Source organism: Grampus griseus (assembly GCF_964374135.1).
Source record: "Grampus griseus genome assembly, chromosome: 5".
Taxonomy (NCBI): Eukaryota; Metazoa; Chordata; class Mammalia; order Artiodactyla; family Delphinidae; genus Grampus; species Grampus griseus.
In genome coordinates this window covers 125,228,055-125,244,128 of record NC_138998.1, presented here as the reverse complement: position 1 = coordinate 125,244,128, position 16,074 = coordinate 125,228,055, and the positions used below count along the sequence as shown (strand labels likewise).

Genomic DNA, 16,074 nt, shown 5'->3' with positions numbered 1-16,074 from the left:
TGGTCTGTAATTTAGAAATTTGCAGGGGGGATTTAGGAATCATTTCATCACTCATTAGCTAAAACTGAATTTTTGTTAAGAAAGGTTTGGTTTTGTTTCTGTTATTGTGGGTTTTTGTTTTTTGTTTTTCTGGGGTTTTTGTGTTTTGTCATCTTTTCCTATATAAATGAACTCAGAGACAAACTTAAACATTTGCTAAAGTTCTTTAACTGGGAGGGACCTTCAAGATGACGGAGGAGTAAGACGTGGAGATCACCTTCTGCCCCACAAATACATCAGAAATACATCTACATGTGGAACAACTCCTAGAGAACACCTACTGAATGCTGGCAGAAGACCTCAGACCTCCCAAAAGGCAAGAAACTCCCCACATACCTGGGTAGGGCAAAAGAAAAAATTAAAAACAGAGACAAAAGAATAGGGACAGGACCTGCAGCTCAGGGAGGGAGCTGTGAAGGAGGAAACGTTTCCACACACTAGGAAGCCCCTTCATTGGCGGAGATGGGGGGTGGGTGGGGGAGAAGCTTCGGAGCCATGGAGGAGAGCACAAAAACAGGGGTGCAGGGGCAAAGCAGAGAGATTCCTGCACAGAGGATTGGTGCCAACAAGCACTCACCAGCCAGAGACGCTTGTCTGCCCAGGCGCCTGGGCAGGTGGGAGCTGGGAGCTGAGGCTCGGGCTTCGGAGGTCAGATCCCAGGGAGAGGACTGGGGTTGGCTGCGTGAACACAGCCTGCAGGGGCATAGTGCGCCACAGCTAGCCGGGAGGGAGCCCAGGAAAAAGTCTGGAAATACCTAAGAGGCAAGAGACCATTGTTTCGGGGTGCGCGAGGAGAGGGGACTCAGAGCACTGCCTAAACGAGCTCCACAGACGGGTGCGAGCCGCAGCTATCAGCGCGGACCACAGAAACGGGCATGAGATGCTAAGGCTGCTGCTACAGCCACCAAGAAGCCTGTGTGCGAGCACAGGTCACTCTCCTCACCTCCCCTCCCGGGAGCCTGTGCAGCCCGCCACTGCCAGAGTCCCATGATCCAGGGACAACTTCCCTGGAAGAACACACGGCGCACCTCAGGCTGGTGCAACGTCATGTCAGCCTCTGCCACTGCAGGCTCACCCCGCATTCTGTACCCCTCCTTCCCCCTGGCCTGAGTGAGCCAGACCCACTAATCAGCTGCTCCTGTAACCCCACCCTGTCTGGGCGGAGAACAGACACCCTCAGGTGACCTACACTCAGAGGCAGGGCCAAATCCAAAGCTGAACCCCAGGAGCTGTGCGAACAAAGAAGAGAAAGGGAAATCTCTCCCAGCAGCCTCAGGAGCAGTGGATTAAATCTCCACAATCAACTTGATGTACCTGCATCTGTGGAATACCTGAATAGACAACGAATCATCCCAAAACTGAGGCAGTGGACTTTGGGAGCAACTATAAATGGGATCTACTTTCTGCATCTAATTTGTTTCTGGTTTTATGTTTATCTTAGTTTAGTATTTAGAGCTTATTATCATTGGTAGATTTGTCTATTGATTTGGTTGCCCGCTTCCTTTTTATTTTATATATATATATATATATATAATATATATATATATATGTTTTTTCTTTTTCTCTTTTTGCAAGCGTGTATGTGTATGCTTTTTTGTATGATTTTTGTCTGTACAGCTTTGCTTTTACCATTTGTTCTAGGATTCTGTCTGTCCATTTTCTTTTCTTTTTTTTTTTAAGTATAGTTTTTAGCCCTTGTTATCATTGGTGGATTTGTTTCTTAGTTTGGTTGCTCTCTTCTTTCTTACCTGTTTTTTTAATCTTTAATATATATATTTTTTTATTTTAAAAACCTTATTTACTTTATTTTACTTTTTTCTTTCTTTCTTTATTCTTTTCTCTCCCTTTTCTTCTGAGCCGTGTGACTGACAGGGTCTTGGTGCTCTGGCTGGGTGTCAGGCCTGAGCCTCTAAGGTGGGAGAGGCAAGTTCCTGACATTGGTCCACCAGAGACCTCCCGGCTGCACATAATTGGCTGCACATAATATCATACAATGAAACCTCTCTCAGAGATCTCCATCTCAATGCTAAGACCCAGCTCCACTCACTGACCAGCAAGCTACAGTGCTCAACATCATATGGCAAACAACTAGCAAGACAGAACACAACCCCACCCAGAGAGAGGCTGCGTAAAATCATAATAAGGTCACAGACACCCCAAAACATACCACCGGAAGCCATTCTGCCTGCCAGAAAGACACTATGCAGCCTCATCCACCAGAACACAGGCACCAGTCCCCTCCACCAGAAAAACAACACAACCCAATGAATCAGCCTTACACACTGAGGACAGACACCAAAACCAACGTGAACTACGAACCTGTAGCCTGCAAAAAGGAGACCCCGAACACAGTAAGTTAAGCGAAATGAGAAGACTGAGAAATACACAGCAGATGAAGGAGCAAGGTAAAAACCTATAAGACCAAAAAATGAAGAGGAAATAGGCAGCCTACCTGAAAAAGAATTCAGAGTAATGGTAGTAAATATGATCCAAAATCTTGGAAATAGAATGGAGAAAATACAAGAAACGTTTAACAAGGACCTAGAAGAACTAAAGAGTAAACAAACAATCATGAACAGCCCAATAAATGAAATGAAAAATTCTCTAGAAGCAATCAGTAGCAGGATAACTGAGACAGAAAATGGATAGGTGACCTGGAGATAAAACAGTGGAAATAACTACTGCAGAGCAGAATAAAGAAAAAAGAATGAAAAGAGTTGAGGACAGTCTCAGAGACCTCTGGGACAACATTAAATGCACCAACATTCAAATTATAGGTGTCCCAGAAGAAGAAGAGAAAAAGAAAGGGACTGAGAAAATACTTGAAGAGATTATAGTAGAAAACTTCTCTAATATGATCAAGTGCAGGAAGTGCAAAGAGTACCACACAGGATAAATCCCAGGAGAAACACACCAAGACACATATTAATCAAACTATCAAAAATTAACTACAAAGAAAAAATATTAAAAGCAGCAAGGGAAAGGCAACAAATAACATATAAGATAATCCCCATAAGGTTAGCAGCTGATCTTTCAGCAGAAGAACTAGAAACAGAATTACCATACAACCCAGGAATCCCACTACTGGTCATATACCCTGAGAAAACCATAATTCAGAAAGTCATGTACCACAGCATTCATTGCAGCTCTATTTACAATAGCCAGGGCATGGAAGCAACCTAACTGTCCATTGACAGATGAATCGATAAAGAAGATGTGGCACATATATACAATGGAATATTAGTCAGCCATAAAAGGAAACTAAATTGAGTTATTTGTAGTGAGGTGGATGGACCTAGAGTCTGTCATACAGAGTGAAGTAAGTCAGAAAGAGAAAAACAAATACCATATGCCCACACAAATATATATGGAATCTAAAAAAAAAAAAAAATGGTTCTGAAGAACCTAGGGACAGGACAGGAATAAAGACGCAGATGTAGAGAATTCACTTGAGGACACGGGGAGGGGGAAAGTTAATCTGGGATGAAGTGACAGAGTGGCATGGACATATATACACAACCAAATATAAAATAGATAGCTAGTGGGAAGCAGCCACATAGCACAGGTGCTTTGTGTCCACCTAGAGGGATGGGATACAAGGGTTGGGAGGTAGACACAAGAGGGAGGAGATATGGGGATATATGTATGTATATAGCTGATTCACTTTGTTATAAAGCAGAAACTATCACACCATTGTAAAGCAATTATATTCCATTAAAGATGTTAAAAAAAAAAGTTCTTTGTCTGGTTTTGTGATTTTTAAGAAATATATTTTCATCTTTTTTTCTTTGGAATCTTAATCCCATAACTTATAGACTCTTTTTTTAATTAAAGGCAAACATTTATAGTCAGATCATAAAATTATAAAATCAGCAACTTTTGGTTAGAAAGGCCATCTGGTTCAGCCATCAGTTTCATCCTATCTCATCTCCCAAAGGTGATGATGACATATCACTTCACTTTTTCCTTCAGTATTTTCTCAGATATTCCCTAGTGTTACAGATTTCCAAATAAAACATTAAATATGAACTTAAGACTTATAATAATTAATATAAAGTTTTCTGATTTTTATATAGTCAGGCACAGATTTTTTAATAACATTTTGTAGAATTTTAAAAGTAATTTTACAGAAGTACAATCTGTTTTACAAATATATAAGAATCTATGTACACTGAGGTACCCTAGTTTTCATTTATCAGTTAATAATGCAGGCTTCTCTGGTGGCTCTTGCCCAGTTTTATCATGACTGTCTTGTTTGTTAAGCTCTTTTGTGTTTCCTCTTTACGCGGTTTAGAAAAATTGAGTTTAATGTATCAAGCATAAAGCTAAACAAATTCTAAAGATCGGGAGAAAGAAATAAGGCATAAGTTAACTGAATGCTTACAATATTTCTTTATGTTTCTAAGAGATGAAAGTTAAATAGTATAAATTCTTCTTCTCCCGTGGCAGGAAACATCAGTGAGAGTAGGACTGGCCAGTGGGAAATCTTCTGAGCATTGCTTTCTGGTCCATGGCTGGTCCCCTCACCTGTGTTCCATGTGCCAGGTGTAGAAATGTCCATTGGTTTGAGTTTAATTGCCACTTTGTCTAAAAGTTGGAGTTGCTTACTTCTTATTATTTTTATAGCTTTTTCATATTATTCCTCAGTCATATCTGGATTTGAAAGTTTAAGGGTGACTTCTTGAAATGGTTCTTGTCTTGTCACCGGGGCTCTTACTATATGATGCCAGTGCAATCAGTATTAAAAAGGAAATTTGAGGTTGTTCAACCATTTTCTTTATTCCGGTCTGTTGGATACTTGATCACTTGTTACTGAATTGACTCTGTACTTAGTAAACAACCCAAATAATGGTGAGTAAACCAAGAAAGCTCCATGACTGCTGTTAAAATCATATGGAGCTAGCTGTGTACTTGTAACCCTGTATCAAGGCTAGTGACCCGCCATTCATGATGATTTATATACGAGGGACTTTTATAATTAAAAATGGGTATTTGTGCTTTACCTGAGAGTGACAGCCTTTTGTCAGGCCCTCCTCCGCAATTAACATATCTTTTGTGTCTTTTAAAACCTACTTTTTATTGGGAATAGATTTCAATGTGTTTTGATCTTTTCCTCCTACACTTCTTCCAACTTACTGACCTAATTGAAAGCATTACTAACATCATATCTTATGAAATAGTTCTCCGTGGCCCTTTCTTTTCCTACACCCCGTCTCACCATTCCTGGTAAGAGACCCACAGGGCTTCCCATTCTGGCCTCAAGTCCCTCATTTATTTATTACCGCCAGTCAGTAACTGTACCTTCTTTTATACCCATCTCTCTGGTTATGTGACTACTATATGCCTTCTTTGTTACAATCACCAAACTGTAGGGCACTATTATACTGTTCTTTAACGCTTCTTTTTCTTTTAATTTATTGCATTACCTATTATTCGGGCAACTACACAATTTATTATTCAAACCAAATTTGACACTAGGACCACAGTCTTAACTAAAGGACTTAGACAAAACCAGGTCATATGGTCACCTTGCCTATTTCTGTTTTCAGTTATATCACTGTTCAAATTGACATTCAGTTGAAATGTAGCTGGCTTTTCCTAGTCACCTTCATTTATGTGCCATTTCTGCTGTCTGCAACACAGTCATCCCTTGAACTCTGTCATCACTAAGAAATGCTGCACCTATAGGGTTTCCAGATTCAACAGTACTCTCTAAATATGATCTTCTGATCTTAGACCTACAACACTAATTATGTCCTACTGATTTCACCCTTCCCTCATAATAATCACCTCCCCAATTCAGGCTTTTAGTCCATTATCCTCTTTCTTTTTTTGGTTCTTTCTGACCAGGATGGACCCAATGGATAACCATTTTTACATATTCATTTGAATATCCTGGACTTATTGATAGCCTTCACATTTTCTAAAGATATTTTCATCAGTCCTCCATATTTGGGAAAAATTAATTTCTCCCTTTAACTGCTTCTTAGTTTTCTAAAGTTGATGTATCATGTCATATAACCCCACCAGTTAATTCCATTTCTTATTCATGCTGTAACATCAGCTGGGATCTTAATGTTACTAGATACACCGAATTATCACTATTTGATGACCTATCACCTTCCATATAGCAATTGATCCAAGCCAACTCCATTCTCCTTGGCTCTTAGCATCACTCTCCTTCATGCTCCTCAAATGACCCCTTCACAGTCATCGGTCATCCATTGTGAATTTCTGCATCGTGGTACCTGCGATTGGGTAGGTGCTTGGTACATGTTTGTTGAATAAACTAATGAATTTTCTCCTCTACCTCAACATCTCTTTCTACCTTCCTTCATCTCTTGGTTCCCCATCGTCCCTTTTATGATTATGTTACATCTACACACTTGATCACCTCCACTTCCTGTCTTGGATTTTTAAAAATTTATCCAAGATTATTTTCTAGAGTAATTTTAGGTTTACAGCAAAATTGAACAGAAGGTACAGAGATTTCCTGTATACCCCCTGCCCCCACACGTGCATAGCTTCCCCCATTGTCAATTTCGCCACCAGAGTGGTACATGTGTTAACAATCAGTGAACCTGCATTGACCCATCATTATCACCCAAAGTCCATAGCTCACTTTAGGGTTCACTTCTGATATTGTACAAATGGGTTTGGACAAATGTGTGATGACATGCATCTATCATTCTAAGTGTCACATGTGCATAGCATCCCCCATCATCAGTATCGCCACCAGAGTGGTACATGTGTTAACAATCAGTGAACCTGCATTGACACATCATTATCACCCAAAGTCCATAGTTCACTTTAGGGTTCACTTCTGATATTGGACAAATGGGTTTGGACAAATGTGTGATGACACGCATCTATCATTCTAAGTGTCATACAGAATATTTTCACTAAAAATCCTCTGTGTTCCACCTGTTCATTTCTCCCAACCTCCCAAACCCTGGCAACCACTGATTTTTTTATTGTTTTCATAGTTTAACCTTTTCTGGAATATCATATAGTTGAAATTGTACAGTATGTAGCCCTTTCTTGTTGTGTTCTTCCACTTACTAATAAGCATTTAAGGTTCCCCCGTGTCTTTTCATGGCTTGATAGCTCATTTCTTTTTAGTGAGGAGTAATATTCTATTGTCTGGGTCTACACAGTTTATTTATCCATTCACCTACTGAAGGACACCTTTGTTGCTTCCAAGTTTTGGCAATTATGAATAAACACCTGTGTGCAGGTTTTTGTGTGACTCTAAGTTTTCAACTCCTTTGGGTAAATATTAAGGAGCTCAGTTGCTGGATCACATGGTAAGAGTCTGTTTAGTTTTATAAGAAACAACAAACTGTCTAACAAGTGGCTGTACCATTCTGCCTTCCCACCAGCAATGAATGAGAGCTTCTGTTGCTCCATACCCTTGCCAGCATTTGGTGTCATCCGTGTGCTGGATTTTGGCCATTCTAATAGGTGTGTAGTGGTATCTCATTGTTTTAGTTTGCATTTCCCTGGTGATATATGATGTGAAGTATCTTTTCATATGTTTATTTGCCATCCACATATCCATTCTTTTATTTTCAGTCTCCCTTGTCATTTGCTCCTTCACCTCTACCTGCAACCATGCTGTTTTCCTGAACTGCCACTTCCTGAATTCAGACCATTATTTACCTCCTACTAGACTAACTTTGCTGATTACTCCTTACTACATCAATGCCTTATTTTCTTCTGTTACCCTTGTACTTTCTTGTGTTCTTACAGGACCTTGACTTCTGTTCCCATCCCTTGGAATTCATTCTTCTTGCCCCACAAGCCTTTGTTTACTCTTTTCCCAGGAATACTCCACGCCTTCATAATGTTTCTATTCTGCATTTTCAATCCTATTGACACTTGCTGGGAAACAGTGATGGTTCCTGCTGTCTATAGAAAAGTGTAAATTCCCCAGAAGGGCATTTAATACTCTTATTACTTGGCTCCAGCCTGCATTTTAGCCTTACACTAAAATTTGGGGGTTTCATTTGCCTTAAATGAAACCCCCAAACCCTTGGCCATTTCTTTCTCTGAGCTTTTGTTTTCACTTCTCTGCCCCTTTTGAAAATGTATTTCTTTTTTGTCAAATGGTGTTAATGTACCACAAAGACATTTGTCAATTCTAAGTTGCTACATCTTATCAGGACGTGTAAAATCCTATGTATTCTTTTTTAATAGGCAGTGTATTAGAGTTACTGCTAGATAGCTTTGACTTTTTTTTTTTTTTTTTTGGCTGCGTTGGATCTTCGTTGCTGCATGCGGGCTTTCTCTAGTTGCGGCGAGCGGGGGCTACTCGTCATTGCGGTGTGTGAGCTTCTCATTGCAGTGGCTTCTCTTGTTGCGGAGCACAGGCTCTAGGCACTTGGGCTCAGTAGTTGTGGCTCGCGGGCTGTAGAGTGCAGGCTCAGTAGTTGTGGTTCACGGGCTTAGTTGCTCCGCTGCATGTGGGATCTTCCCGGACCAGGGCTTGAACCCGTGTCCACTGTGCCACCAGGGAAACCCAAATCCTATGTATTTTTTAATGCTCCCCCCAAAAGGTACCTCCTTTACAAGTCTTCTCTGACTTTTCCTTGAAATACTCTTTCTTCTCCTACCCTTGCTCTTCCTTTGTATTCTTTTATTTATACTGCGATTTCTCTTCCAATTAATTGTCATCATTTCTCCTTTTATCTGCTAGGATTCAAGCTGCAAATTATGTACAGATATATTTTGCACATTGGTCTTTAAGAAATATTGGCCAAATTGAGTTGCTTATTTTTAAAAAATTTTTCATAGCTTTTGGTAATGATTTTGTGGTCCATAAATGGATGTTACAGAATCTCTTGTGTTTTAGCTCAGCTCTATCCCATAGAAATATAATATGAGCCACATAATGTACTTCTTACACTTTCTAATAGCCACTGTCAAAATAGTAAAAAGAAACTTGTGAATTAATTTTAATAACATTTTATTAATCCAATATATTCAAAATATTATTTCAACATGTAACCAATATGAAATAGTTATCTATGAGATACTTCACAATCTTTTTCGTTTGTTTCTTTTATACAAGGTCCTCAAAGTTAGCACCTATTTTACACCTACAGACCATCTCATTGTCATTTGTCACATTTCATGTGCTCAGTAGTCACACGTAGCTAGTGGTATTGGTCATTTGGTCATTGTAGCTCTAGATACTTAAAATTTCTAATCACTCTTTATTTTCCATTCAGACGAAAGGTTTATACACCCAGTAATACATTCTAAGGTTGAACTAGGAATTTTTATTTTTTTTGTAACTTGATTTTTTAAGATTCAAAGACATACAGAGGGCCAACAGGCACATGAAAAGATACTCAACATTGATAATTATCAGAGAAATGCAAATCAAAACTACAATAACGTATCACCTCACACCAGTCAGAATGGCCATCATTAAAAAGTCTACAAATAATAAATGCTGAAGAGAGTGTGGATAAAAGGAAACCCTCCTACACTGTTGGTTGGAATGTAAACTGGTGCAGCCACTCTGGAAAACAGTACGGAGGTTCCTTTAAAAACTAAAAGTAAAACTACCATACGATCCAGCAGTCCCACTCCTGGGTATATATCCAGAGAAAACTTTAATTTGAAAAGATACATGCACCCCCAGTATTCACTGAAGCACTATTTACGATAGCCAAGACATGGGAGCAACCTAAATGTCCCTCAACAGATGAATGGATAAAGAAGATGTGGTGTGTGTGTGTATGTGTGTGTGTGTATATATATATATATCCACATATATATATATATGTGGATATATATATACATAAATATATACACACAATAGAATTTTACTCAGTTATAAAAAAGAATGAAATAATGCCATTTGCAGCAACATGGGTGGACCCAGAGATTATCATACTTAGTGGAGTAAGTTAGATAGAGAATGACGGATATCATATGATATCACTTACATGTGGAATCTAAATTATGTTACAAATAAACTTATTTACAAAACAAACAGACTCACAGACATAGAAAACAAACTTATGGTTACCAAAGGGGAAAGGGAAGAGAGGGATAATTTGGGATTAGCAAATACAAACAACTGTGTATAAAATATCAATAGATAAACAACAAGGTCCTACTGTATAGCACAGGGAATGATATTCAATATCTTGTAATAATAGAAAAGAATATGAAAAAGAATATACATATGTATAGCAATCACTTTGCTGTACACTAGAAACTAACACATTGTAAATCAACTATATTTCAGTTTTCAAAATAAAATTAAAAAAAAAAGAAAGAAATTAGAACTGGAAAAAAAAAGTAAAAGAATTGTTTTGAACTTAATGTAGTTAGGATATCAGGTCACTTGGATCACTTCATTTTGGAACGTGTTTTTCTGTTAGCCCTGCAGGCATGTATGGCCTTCTTTCTCATCTGGCAAAGCAGAGCGAGAGAGGTATTGCATCACTGACCCACACACAAGCTGGGCTCCTGCCGCTGGTGGCTGCCTGGTTCCAGGAACAAGCCTGCCTTGTGACACTGGAAATGTAGAATCAGAGTAAGAATTTATTTAACACATCCTGCTTGAGAGGTCCTTAGGGGACACTATATGACACGTCTTGAAGAGGGAAAAGAAAGGGGAACTCTGCTCCTCCAAAATGAAATTTGATCCACAGCTTAATGCACTTTGTTGATTGGTAGGTAATGAGATTGCTTTTTGAAGGAGATGAGTGTTTTCCCATTGGTAATGAGGCATTTAGAGAAACATTCTTTGTAGGATGAGCTCTGTTTTATGACCTCATTGAAAAAGAGGTAAGTCTTTTAAAAGATTGAGTAGAAACAAATCAGTCACTGTTCCCCAAATTTATTTGTAAATAACTCAGTAGTTATTTCTCCGGTATTGTAGTGATTAAATTCTCAGGCCACCTCAAAATACCTAGTTAAGTGATCAGTAATGCAGCTTACTTATGTTAATAGTATACAGATTCCAGCCACCTTGGGTAAGAATTTTTCCATGGGAAAATTCATTGGAAAACTAATGTGTAAAGACTAATCACATATCCAGTCTAACCTTGGGAGTGAGGGCCTGGAGGGTGAGTTCTCCCCCACCTGGAACTGCAAAATCTGACTGAAACCACATAATCCACAGAGGATGATGAATTTGTAGCGAAATGACTTAAAGGAAGACCCTCTAATTCTTTTATAACAACACATTGCCTCTAGGGAGTATGTCCTTACATTTTTTTCAAAACAGAATCTCTAAGGATACAGTTTTGTGTTTTTAGAGTTGCAGGCATTAGTGAGAAAGTGCTCACAGGTAACCTGATATATCTTCCTGGATAATTAGATGATATATTTTTCTTTTTCCTTTTAATTAAAATAAAAGTCATTAAGATAGATCCAGACGAGTGATTGCTTGTGACCACATCTCACCATGCGCTTCTTTAAAGGCTGTATTTTGTAGCTCAGGAGAGTTTTCTTTAGTTGATGAAGGTTTCCTCAGTAGTGTGTGCGCATGTGTGTGTACATGCATGTGTGTACACATGGGAACATGTAATACCTTGTGATGCTCACTGAGCCCAGTCAGCTGAATCAGTTCTGGCGTTTGCCTTGCCCTGCACTGTACTTGAAAAGCCAGTCCACTATCACTGACTCTCTGGGTACAGTGGGCCCTTTTTATTATTATAGTTTTTTTTATATTTTTAAATTACTTTACAGATGATTTACAAAAACAAGAATAAAGGGATGGTAAGAAATAACCTCATTTAGAAATTTTAATAAGAATTAATATAGTGAATATCTTAATTTAAATTAAAATTTAAATACAGTTAAGCCAGGGACTTCCCTGGCAGTCCAGTGGTTAAGACTTCACCTTCCAATGCAGGGGGTGCGGGTTCAATCCCTGGTCAGGGAGCTAAGATCCCACATGCCCCGCGGCCAAAAAACCAAAACATAAAACAGAAGCAATATTGTAACAAATTCAATAAAGACTTTAAAAATGGTCCACATCAAAATAAATTAATAAATAAATACAGTTAAGCCAGATTTTTATTTCATCTTTTCCTGGTTTTGAAGGTAAGGATTTCTGAAACGGGCAATATCCTTTGAATAAAACTAGCAGCTAATCATCTGCCATGCATGAACCCGAACTGTAACCACCTTACAAATACTGATTCAGGTTCAAATACATCTCTGTTCAGTTCTAGCCTCGTACTTCTTGGTCGTTTTCTTGCACTAGCATTTTCCCTTGATAATTGTAAAAAAAAAAATCAATACTTCAAAAACTTTAAGAGCTCATAATTTTGTTGAAGAGAAAACAACTATCTTCTGTCCATAATTGCAAAATATTTTCAAGTTTGGATTTATAAACACCCATGAGAATCATTAATCCAGTCCTTTTTTAATTCATTTTACATTTGTTCTTTACTTCTCATTGCTTTTTAGATACTCCTGCATTTGGTATTTGTCTCCTTATAAAGTATATCAAAAATATTGTTTCACAAACATCATAAAATTTGTTGCACATACATCACAAAGGAGGAAAGAATACTGTCACACATGTTTTTAGCAATTTTAGCGATAGTTTCTGCTTTTGTTGCAAAATACTGAATGATGTCATCAAATGACTAACTGGATGAGAATACCATATTTTCTTTTTGTTCTTAAAAATGCATTGCTCACTTTGCAGTTCTTGAGCTTGAGGAAATTCATCTAGGACATCATCATCTGAAGACTCATGGTCTGAGGTTTTGCTTATGTGATCAATTTTAGTCATCTTCTGATTTGTTTAATAATTGTGAAATATCTCCTGTCAATTTTCTCCTATTTGCCAATGCAGAAAATGAAAATTTTTGATTTTCACTTGTATTCAGGGAATGTCTCTGGATTTATTTTATTCCTTCTTGAAAGATGATGCAGTATTTGGGAAACACAGTAATAAAACTGTGACAATTCCCCTCTTGCATCATCCTTCTAGGCAATTCCTTCATTCTTTTATTTTCATGTTATCTGGTCTTCCTTAACACAGTGGGAAATAATTAGTGAGTAATGATGAAATAATTCTTGGGATGATAAAAATAAGAAAATTGCAGAAAAAAAAGTCTTAAGCATCAAAAAAAATTCCAGTTGAGTGATATGGTAATTACAAGATAGAATGAGTTTTATTCCATTTGAAAAAAATATTTTAAGAAAAAAATACTTTAAGAAAGTGTAAAAATTAGAATTATTGACCCTTAGAAGTAGATACAACTGCTCAAAATGAAACTTAAAATGTAAAATTGTGTCCAGTGGACCCTGGTGGTATTCCAAGGGTCATCAGGAGTTTACATTTATTATGAGACCTGTGTGACTTTATTAAACACTTGACCTAATTTTCTACAAACTAGGTACTCAACAAATATTTGAGTTGAATTGAATTGACATTCAGGTTAAACGCATACACAGACATAATTGGTATCTCAAGGTTAAGGTAATGGGGCTTTAAAACAAAAGCTACCAAGGAATATCATTGCAGACATGCAAGAATTAAGTGAAATTGCATCAGGAGTCTCTAAAGCTAGAAATATTGGGGAAAAAAATACTAGGGCCTTTAGGAACATTTATTACAACCGCTTAGCACCCTTACTGTAGTTACTAATAGAATATCTTTCCATTGCTTCAAAAAGTAAAATAAAATAGAATAAAATGAAATGAAAGTGGAGTTGTAAGATTCATCTTTATTTGAACTTTTGGATGAAAGTCCATTGGTAAAGTGGCTTTCTTATTTGAACGAGCAAGCATTTTTTGTTCCTTAGTGTCAAATTGGAGCTCTTTATTAAAAACATCAGTAGGCAAAAATTTCAGGAAGTACAAGTTATAGTCATGAGACCATCTCACCTCCCTTAGCTGTTGGCAAGCATTGTGTGATTTTAAAAATGAGTAAACAAACATTGGTTTACAGCAATGGTTGTCAACTGGGGGCGATTTTGACGCCCAAGGAACCTTTGGAAATACCTGCGGACATTTTTAATTGTCTCAATTAGGGGGGTGGATGTTCCTGGCATTTCGTGGGTAGAGACCAGGGATACTGCTCAGCGTCCGAAATACACAGGACAGCCCCACAGCAAAGAAATGTTCGTAGAGCTGAGGTTGAGAAACTGGTTTAGAGGTTTCTTTAGTACGGGAAAGCTAGGGATATTATTCTTTTAAAAAACAAAAAAACACAACTTCCATTCCAAGCTTTTGCCTCACCCTGATCTCCTATGGACAGAAAAGCAAACACCCCAGGAGTCTGCCTCTTGAATGCAGCTTTTGTGCACATGGGCATGTTTGAGGTCAAAATAAACCTTTCAGACATAACTGCATCCAGAGCTTAAAATGTGCTCAAATACAGTGGATGATTAAGTCTTCTTATTTGCACTCAGTTACTTCATTAATTCTAATCATTATGTCAATTATTTTTTTCCTTTTATTAGTGTCACTACTGTCCATTTTGACTACACTAATATCAGCATACTTTCTGGGACAAAATGATCATGTTTTGAAATATTTGATGTATTTAGAGTCCTGAAAAACTAACTCCACTTAAAATATTTTCCCTTACATCTAATTAGAAAAATGTTTAAAGTATGATAATTTTTTAAAAGGAGTTGGGTCAAGGAAAATCACCTATAATTTGACTTTATTGTAAGTTTTATGTTTCTATTTGTTCTTGTTTTTATTTAGTTCTGTTTGAAATAGAAACTTATCATTTTTAAAATAATATTTTTAAATATTTTAAAACACATTTATAATTTTCATATTTGCACCCTTTAATTATGTATATTCCTTCAGAATTTATTCATCCATATCTTTATTGTCAGACATTTTTTACTTCCTTTTTTTACGTTATAGAAGCCAAGCTTTTGAATTCCTTAATGCGTCTAGATTTTCCTCCCATATTATATAATATTATAATTGCTTTAAAGTACTTTTCCAAAAATAGGACAACTGGGTTAAAAGATATGAATGTTTTGACAGGACTTAAAGTTTATCTAAATGTTTATGCCCATTTACAGTGAGATATGGACAGCAGGTGGATTTATTTTGTCATTGCATACTTACCAGTACTGGATTTTTACTGTTAATAATAACATGTTCCTTCCACATGCTGTCAAGTTTTCAGGCTTTTCTAGACTATGAGTGTCATGACGGCATGGACTAAATTTTATTGCCTTCTTATATCCTTGTCTGTGGGCAAGTAATAATAATCGTAATACATATTATGTAATCTTGCTATGTGCAAACCAGTGTTCTGAACACCTAGCATATATTAACCTGTCTAATGTTCACCGCTTTTTAATATCTATTAGTTTCTTGTAGAATGATTTAATGAATGTTATTTGGGCTTTTCCAAAACTAGGAATAGATTTGTGCTGATTTATCTATTCTTGAGGATTTACATTTTTTTTTCTTCTGCCAAATAAATATTACAGGTATTTCAGGTGTAAAATTCAACAGAAGCCTTCTGTTGATTCTCATTCCATTAATTCCACATTAAAGAAATATCATTAATAATCTGCACTTTTGTCATTCAACTAAATTTCTTGCATTCTACCTTGAGCACATATAAATTATAATTTTAAGAATGATTAATTTATTCACTTTTGATTTAAAAAGTTTCAGACTAATAAATAATTTTGATTGAATAATTCATACTGGAGAGAAGTTAAAAATGTTTGATGTTTACTGATAGTATAGTGTACGTTGGTTCCATGTTTAATATGCCCTAGTTTCGAGCCTTCCATGGGGGAAGCGGGGGCTGGGAGTATGTATAGTCTCAAGCTTTAGATTAGTTTAATATTTACGATGGGAAATGTGAAAAATATATATATACGTTGTGTCACACGCCTAGAAAAAGGCCAGAACCTGCAGAGGGCTAACTTAGGGTACCTAAAATAAGCGAGCTATTTCTCTTCAAGTTCTTGCCTTTTATTTATTTGTTTACTGGGGGGGTGGAGGGAGGGGGAGGGGGAGATTAATGGAGGGACAGAGAATTTATAGACTCTGCTTCTAGGTTAG

The 16,074-nt window shown here is 37.3% G+C and overlaps 1 protein-coding gene across 2 annotated transcripts in view; it reads left to right on the top strand.

Moving 5' to 3' along the window:
• The window catches only part of APP (amyloid beta precursor protein), a 275,180-nt gene that overhangs the window by 116,382 nt on the left and 142,724 nt on the right, over window positions 1-16,074 (top strand). The gene's annotated exons all lie outside the window — the stretch shown is intronic.